Here is a 6,775-nt window from a genome sequence, read left to right on the forward strand (position 1 = left end):
TATCTCTTAAGAGTTTTTTCAGTTGCAAATAACAGGTATTATAAATACATTGTTGTACACAACAAAGATGATTTATTAGTTAACATACCTACAAAGTCTAGAGGAGGGCCGGCTTCAGGTATGCCTGATTTGATGACTAAATGATTTTACCAAGAATCTTTATCTCAAGACTGACTCCTCTTGTGGTTACAAGACAGTTGCCAGTTGCAACTGAAATAACGGATGCTTTTCCTTCTAGTGCAAGAGGAGAGCGCTTACCATCCCAATGATCCACTAAAATTTCTGGGCTATCCTCTGAGTGGATCAACTTTTGTCCAATTCCCTGAACCAATAACCAGTCAGAAAGAGAATATAACTTGCTCTTTAGTTTCTGCCCACGCAGATCCCCATGCCTTTACTCAATGGAGAAGGGGTAGAGGGAATACTGGAGCCATAACTGATCGAGCCTATAACATAAGTCAAAACTTTAATAAGGATATTTTAATTATTGCTTTGTAATTAAAATATTTAGTGAGGATATTTGCTTTGTAAACTTTATCAATATTGAGTAATATATCACTATCTTATAGAGAAGAATAAAAAATCCACCATATTTACATATCCACGAACATATTTTTATGCTCTAATAGGAGATATGATAACTAATTCTAATCTGGATTTTGTAAACTTCCAGTGTTTTTTTTTGTTTTTTGGTTTTTTTTGTTTTTTTTTTTTACTAAAAGTACCTATTTGAGTAAATTTAAATTATCTAATTTGTAGAAGCACCTAAAAGTCTTTCTGGAAAAAAAAAAAAGTTTCTCTATAAATGATTAAATATTTGTGAGGGAAAAATATAAATCCACTGTATTACCCCCAGAAATTTCTGTTTATTCTTTTAGCTTGCATTTAAGATCTTAAATAGCATAAACTATTTTGCTAGATTAACTCTTTTATTGACATAAACAGAAGATTCTTGTTTTTGTGGAAATAGGAGACCACTACATTTGAGGAGGAGGAGCCCAAGATTAAAACTATACAGCACACCACAAGTGCCAATCCCTTTCTGGTTTATTTTTATCTCATTAAATAACTTCCTCTTATTTCTCAGGAAAGTAGACCATATGGGCGGTGTGTGGAAGAACTAAACAGGAGGGATGTTTTTGGCTTCTGGAGAATCAGGTCTTACAGATGTGGCTTGAGTCTTTTGTATGAAATACCGGAAATTCCTAGAGCATTGGCCACACTTATTCCAAAGGAAATGCCAAAATGTATTTCACACCCAATGTAAGAGATTTTTGGATTATCTGCTTTTGTTCCTCTCCAATAGCTTGGAAAATTGAGTCAACTGCATGTGAACTTCTTATTCACAGCTAGACAGAATATAGCCTCCTCTGAATTATTCATGCTAATTATGGAGAAGGAAAAAAAATCATGAATAAATTAAATCCACAGATGAACAAAAATATCTGTATTTCCATGGCATATTGGATTTATCACTGAAATAGGATATTTAACAGTATATTGTGTTTATAATGTTTTGTCTATTAAGACTTGGAATTTGGGGGGCACCCAGTGATTAGCAATGGAAGCACACACTAGAACCACAGAAATCAAAAATCACAGTTGGTCATCTGAAAAAATTTAGTGTTTTATGGAAAACAGATAAGAATATTAAGGTTTACAAAACAGTAAGACAATTGCATAGGGACACAAGGGCCGAGAGAGAAGGAGCTTGCAGGAACCAAGATATTTAAGAATAGATAACATATAAGTTGAATGTTAAAGAATGAGTTATCTAGCTGATAAGGAAGGCATACTGAAATAAGGAAACCTCAGAGCTTGCAAAAAAACAAACATTTCCGTTGAGTTTTGTACAGCTCTGAGTAGCATGGAAGTCTAGGGGCTTGGCTGTTGCCACAGCCTTAACTGGTATCACAAGAAGTTATGGCAGTTAGAGGACGCCTGGATGTCTCAGTCAGTTAAGTGGCCAACTCTTGATTTCGGCTCAGGGGAAGAGAAAGAACCTCAGGGTTCATGTTGGATTCTGTGCTGACAGTGCGGAAGCTGTTTGGGATTCTCTCCATTACTCTCTGCACCTCCCCAACTCACTAAATAAATAAATAGATAAATATTTTTAAAAAGTTATGGCAGTTAAGATTAAAGTGTTATGCAAAGAACCAAAGCTTCTGAGGACTTACTTTTTAAAGTGTAGATTACTGGATGCCACACCTGATCGATAAATAGGAATACTAGCATTGGTCCCAAGAATCTGCACTGTTAACAAATTAACCAGATATTTCAAATGTTCACTAAAATTTGACAATTTGTTCTATGACATTTTAATAACCTAGGAAGTCTTAAGAGATGCAAATTCCTGGGCCCATCAAGACATTGACCTCAGTCATCATTATTTTTTTCGTGGTTTCCCAGGTGATTCTAATGTACCAACAAGTTTGAACATCACTTGTCTGAAGGAATGATCAGTCCATTGTTTTTCTTACCTTTTTGTTGACACATCTCTGCAATGACATTTAAGACCAAAAAGTCATAGTTTTTTCTGTAGGTACTAAAACCCATTTCTACTAGTGCCATTGTAATGACAATCTGGTTTTTGTGTTTGTGTTTGCCAAAACTTTGAAACCAACCTTGCAATCTAGTACAACCACCTAATTATGTCTTTATCTAAAACACAATCAGGATAACTGAGAGAATATTAGGGGAAAAAAAATCTTTAGGAAGAAAGTATCTGGAAATCTCAAGTGCTGTGTATTGAGATTAAGAAATGATCAAAGAGCTCTGTTTCAGGTGGCTCCAGAACCTTAGTTTCATTAATATATTTTGACAGTCTTTCTATACATGTGAATACGCCAACTAATTTGTGGGTTTTCAAGTATACATCAAGTGGATTTTCAAACGCACTTTGAGACCACTTTTTATTTGTTATAATTTAGGAAAAACACAGTGGTTTTTTCCAGTTTTACTGAGATATAATTGAAATAACATTGTATGAGTTTAAGGTGTACAACATAATGATTGGACATACGGATATATTCTGAAATGGTTACCAAAATATGTTTAGTCAAAATTCATCACCTCACATAGTTACAATTTGTTTTTCTTGTGACGAGAAATGTTAAGGTCTACTCTCTTAGCAACTTTCAAATATACAATAGAGTATTGTTCACTGTAGTTGTCATGCTGGACATTATATCCCCAGGATTTCTTTATTTTATAAGTAGAAATTTGTGCTTTTTGATTACCTCCACCCCTGGCAACCACCAATCTGTTCTCTTTTTCTATGAATTCATATTTTTAGATTCCACATATACAGTATTCATCTTTCTCTCTCTGACTTATTTCACTTAGCATAATGCTCTCAAGATCACTCCATGTTGTCATAAATAGCAGGAATCCCTTCATTTTTATGACTGAATAATATTTTCTTATTATAAATATACATATTAGAAAAAATAACTATAATATTTAATAATATTTTTGTGTTTTCCCACATACATTTTATATATATATATATATATATATATATATATATATATAGCTATGTATATAGTTGTTTCCATGTCTTGGCTACTGTAAATAACACTGCAATAAACACAGGGATGTAGCTATCTCTTCAAGGTAGTAATTTCATTTCCCTCAGATATATATCCAGAAGTAGAATTGCTGGATCATATGGTATATCTATTTTTAATTTTTTGAGGAAACTCCATACTGTTTTTCATAGTGGCTGCACCAATTTACATTCCCACCAACAGCATACAAGTGTTCCCTTTACTCCATATTCTCATCAACATTTGTTATCCCTTGTTTTTTTGATGATAGTCATTCTAACAGGTGTGAGGTGATATCTCATTTTGGTTTTGACTTATGTCTCCTTGATGCTTAGTGATGTTGAGCACCTTTTCATATACCTCTTGGTCATTTGCATGTGTTCTTTGGAAAAATGTCCATTCAGTTCCTCTGAACATTTTTTATTGGATTGTTTTTTGCTATTGAGTTGTACAAGTGCTTTATAAATTTTGCATACTGACCCCTTATTAGGTATATGACTTGCAATATATTCTACCATTCTTGCCTTCCATTCTGTTGATGGTTTCCTTTGTTGTGCAGAGGTATTTTTATCTCACTTGTTCATTTGCTTGTTTTTCCTAATACCTGTTAGAGGCAATAACTCCTTATTTTCCTCAGATAACACCATTATAGGGAGGTACTATTTATTTGTTTGTTTGTTTGTTATTTTGCATGGCTCTTTTCAGTTTATTGCTCAAAGGAGTTACACTAGTCCAAGTTAAAAGCAGACCCCAAATGGTTATATTGGGTTATATATGTTAATGGTTATATAATGGTTATATAATATAATGGTTACATTATACTTACATTATACAAGCTGTGAGGTTTTTAAACTTGTGGGAGAAAAAACAAAAACAAAAACAAAAAAACTTGTGACAAGGAACAGAAGGGAAATTCTATTCATTGCAAGGAAATCTCCTTTAAGCTTCAGTGAGCCAAAAGCACCCAAAACCTATGAACCTTCAGCTGATCGTCCTTAGCCAGTCCAATCTCTATGAGGAACTGATATATGCTCTTGCACTGGTCACCCTGTAAGGGAATTACTTCTCCATATTCTGAATGCTCAATTACAGTACCATTGCAGACAAATTTCTTAAACGCCTTCACCAGTTTCTTTTTATCATAATCATCAGCGATTCCTTGGAGAGTAATAAGGATCTTCCTGCCATTTCTCTGTTGAATTCTTACATGGATATTATCCTCAGTGCCAACAGAAGCAGATCATCACCCTTATTTGCATAAGCAAAAGAATCCAAAGAGTGAAGGTTCTGGATGGCAGACATATGATATGATTCCTTTTCCTTGGTGGAAAGGGCCTGTGGAAGGCAACAGCTAGAGAAGGCTGGTGGGGGCATGGTGATTCGGGAAGCTAGGGGACTCGGGGGGTGGGTAAAGGGGGTGCTGAGTTCTCAGCAGTGGCTCCGTGACTGGGGCCAGGAAGGTACTTTTTAAATAGATGCTGACCCCTCAAACCTGTACTGCACAGTCACTACCTGTTTGGCAGTACATCTTCCCAGTGTTAAAGGACAAAGGAGGCAGTCAGTTACTGACTTAATTTCCAGCTGTACCAGAAGGTAGAAAGAAGCTAAAACTAGTCTGTACTTGTTTTGGATAGACAATGGTGAGAAAGATAAGGACATCGAGAAGATGGGTGTAAGAGGATGATTCCACTTATTTGTTGGCTGAAATAATGGAAGTACCAGAGCTTTTAACACTAATGGGAGATGAGGGGAAGAGAAAGAAAAAAACAATAAATTACACTTTATTTATTTATTTATTTATTTGCTGAAGATAGTTCCCAGCTGTTTGGAGTCTGGGGCCAGTGTTGTTTACCATGGAAACTTAGTTTGCTGAATAAAACAAACACTAAGGTCATGCCTGATTTTGTGTGTGGTAAGTAGTGAAACCACCGCCCTTCCCCACAGTGTTCTCTCCAAACTATTTCTACATAATGGCAGGAAGTGAAAAGGAAAGTGTGCAATCCAACCTAAAGTGTCTCTTTTATCACTTTCCTAACAATGTCTTCAGGCCAGATACGAGCATTCAATACATTTTGTCCAGTGTAATGCATCTAGTAAAATGCTGTTTTGTTGTTGGCCTGTAGCATCAGTATCACCAAAAGCATTCATGATATAGCACAAGGTATTATATACAGGAAGTCAAATACATTTACTCATTGTTTTTATAAGGTTAAAAATCAAAGTCAATTGATTGCATGGATGGGGCAGGTAAACACAAGGTGAACCCGTGACATTTTGCCGCACCAGGAAGTAAGGAAGTACTAAAAGGGGGAGGGGAGGGATGGTAGATGTTAAAGGAACAAAGGAGCCAACCTGAAAGATCACAATGATCAAAGCTAGAACAATTTGAATAATAAAAATAATTAATGTAGTATTGGATTGTAATCTAAAGTATAAAATAAATATCTATGAGCTATATGGATGTAAACAAATGGAGGAAAAGAGACAAATCTCCTTTAAAGAAGAATTTCTCATAATTTATATAGATGCCCTCCCTCCCCTCTAGAAAGTAGAGTTTAATTCCCCTATCCTTTGAATGTGGGGTGGACTTAGTCACTTGCTTCCAAAGACTAGAATAGGGAAAAGGAAAAATAACTTTACCATGGAAAAACGTGACAAACATTACCTTGACCAGATGATCAGTGTTAAAATCATTGGTGATAAATCATGTTAATAGCATGTGTGCCCTGATATGATATGATGAGAATAACATTTCTTCATGTGGTATTCTTCCCCAAAATTCATGACCTCACTTCAGTCATGAGAAAGACATCAGACAAACCCAAATTCAGGATATTCTATAAAATACCTAACCAATACACCTTAAAATCATCAAAGTCATGAAAAACAAGAAAAGACTGAGAAACTGTCACAAGACCAGAGAAGACTAAAGGAAATATGATGACAAAGTACTATATGGTATTTTATCTGAGTTGAGTCCTAGAGAAAAAGGCATTGGTGGAAAAACCAGTGAAATCCTGCAATTCAAATTAATAGTAAATCACCAGCATTGGCTTCTTAGTTTTGACAAATATGCCCTGGTTATGTAAGATGTTAATGATAGGAGAAACTAGGTGAACGGTTTATGGGACTCTCCATGCTATCTTTGCAATTTTTCTGAAAATCTAAAACTATTCCAAAATTTAAAAAAACTATATTGAAAGACAAGTCAACATTTAAAAGCATAT

The 6,775-nt window shown here is 35.0% G+C and overlaps 1 long non-coding RNA gene and 1 pseudogene across 2 annotated transcripts in view; both read right to left on the minus strand.

Annotated features, from left to right (window-relative positions):
* Positions 1-183, minus strand: part of LOC125164590 (uncharacterized) — a 266,111-nt gene extending 265,928 nt beyond the window's left edge. For both annotated transcript variants that reach the window (XR_007151816.1, XR_007151818.1), the window contains exon 1: positions 89-183. This is a non-coding gene — a long non-coding RNA (uncharacterized LOC125164590). The remainder of the gene's footprint in view (positions 1-88) is intronic.
* Positions 184-4,494: 4,311 nt separating this feature from the next.
* LOC125164837 (eukaryotic translation initiation factor 1-like) lies at positions 4,495-4,850 on the minus strand (annotated as a pseudogene).
* Positions 4,851-6,775: the final 1,925 nt, after the last annotated feature.

The sequence above is a fragment of the Prionailurus viverrinus genome, chromosome B1, assembly GCF_022837055.1.
Source record: "Prionailurus viverrinus isolate Anna chromosome B1, UM_Priviv_1.0, whole genome shotgun sequence".
Lineage (NCBI taxonomy): Eukaryota > Metazoa > Chordata > Mammalia > Carnivora > Felidae > Prionailurus > Prionailurus viverrinus.